General features: G+C 42.9%; 1 protein-coding gene and 1 long non-coding RNA gene across 4 annotated transcripts in view; both read right to left on the bottom strand.

Moving 5' to 3' along the window:
- The window catches only part of LOC102206432 (cholesterol 24-hydroxylase-like), a 44,948-nt gene that overhangs the window by 14,661 nt on the left and 29,028 nt on the right, over positions 1 to 1,259 (bottom strand). The gene's annotated exons all lie outside the window — the stretch shown is intronic.
- On the bottom strand, positions 56 to 980 carry LOC106456112 (uncharacterized). Its single transcript, XR_001290268.1, has 3 exons — positions 394 to 980; positions 236 to 313; positions 56 to 135 (listed from the first exon to the last, which is right to left on the bottom strand). It is a non-coding gene; the product is annotated as an uncharacterized LOC106456112 (long non-coding RNA).

Here is a 1,259-nt window from a genome sequence, read left to right as displayed (position 1 = left end):
GATACAAAACAAACTTCATTATTTCACACTCTGAAGTTAACTGCGGGATTTACCTTTGTTGCTTCTGGATATGACACAGACACTAGAACATAATGAAGAGCATTAATCCTGCACACAGGCCCATACTCCTCTGCCCTGTAAACGACATGCTGTCATTTAAATGATACACTTAAACATCATTGACACTGAAATGCTATTTTCAACTGCACAAAAACATAGTTTGTACTTAACTTACCACTCTAGGAATTGTTCATGTACATTTCCGCCATTTTTTAATATCCTTGAAAACGTTGGTGAATGTCCGAGGAGAAAACTGGGGAGAAGAGCTTTAAATTAACAAGATCAGTCGCACATAATGTCAGCACAAGTGTTTTACCCAACAACTTTACCTACCTGTCCCTCGGTGGGCCGGGTACGTGGTCATATTTCATATGAATGTGTTTTACGTACAAGCAGTATGCAAGAAACGCAACGATAAGCAGAAAGAAGAGAAATGTAAGAGCCTGAAGTGCCAAAGTCAGAAGTGTGCTGAAAACTGCCATCCTGATGGTTGTCCTTTCTGTTAGGAAGTCCGCTGCCGATAACGCCGCAAAAGGTCCCACAAGGCGACACAAAGGGGCCTCAGGGGGTCACAAGCTGATGTACTCTTAGTAGGAAGGTTGTGTCAAGAAGGGCATCCAGCGTAAAATCTGTGCCAAAATCAAACATGCAGATCCACCAGCTGCTGCGTAAACAATGAGCTGTTCATCAAGCACTCCAAGACTAGCAGTTAATGCAACACTTGATCATTGCATTGTGGCACAAGGTCAGGTAACTTTCAAGGATATAAATCACTCATTCAGAAAATAGAAACCACTTTTTCCCCTCAAAGTGAGGAAGTAGGATATTTAAACATGTACTCTAATTAATTCCTTGCTAAAGCACACTTCAAGCAGGACAGTGTACAGCGACACACCGAATGATCAACGCTGTCAAATTACTTCTTCCTCTCAGCTCCAACAATAGCTGTGCTCTCGTGCTCAAACAAATAGTACTGCACCTCTGATTGTGTCTCCATGTCACCTGCTATGGAATAAATGGAAGTGGGAACAGGTGCGCTGGAGAGGCAACAGAAAGACAACCCCCACAATGGGTGAAGGATACAGTCCATTTCTCTCTCCTCATCTTTCCTGACTGACTTTTCTCTAGTTTTAGGGTCCTCGTCACTACACTAGGGCATGCTCCTGCAACACAGCAGTAAATGCATATGAAATGAGCCA

Source organism: Pundamilia nyererei, unplaced genomic scaffold (genome assembly GCF_000239375.1).
Source record: "Pundamilia nyererei isolate P.nyererei 1_Seehausen unplaced genomic scaffold, PunNye1.0 scaffold00013, whole genome shotgun sequence".
In the NCBI taxonomy this organism is placed as follows: Eukaryota; Metazoa; Chordata; class Actinopteri; order Cichliformes; family Cichlidae; genus Pundamilia; species Pundamilia nyererei.
This window is presented reverse-complemented; position numbering and strand designations above follow the sequence as displayed.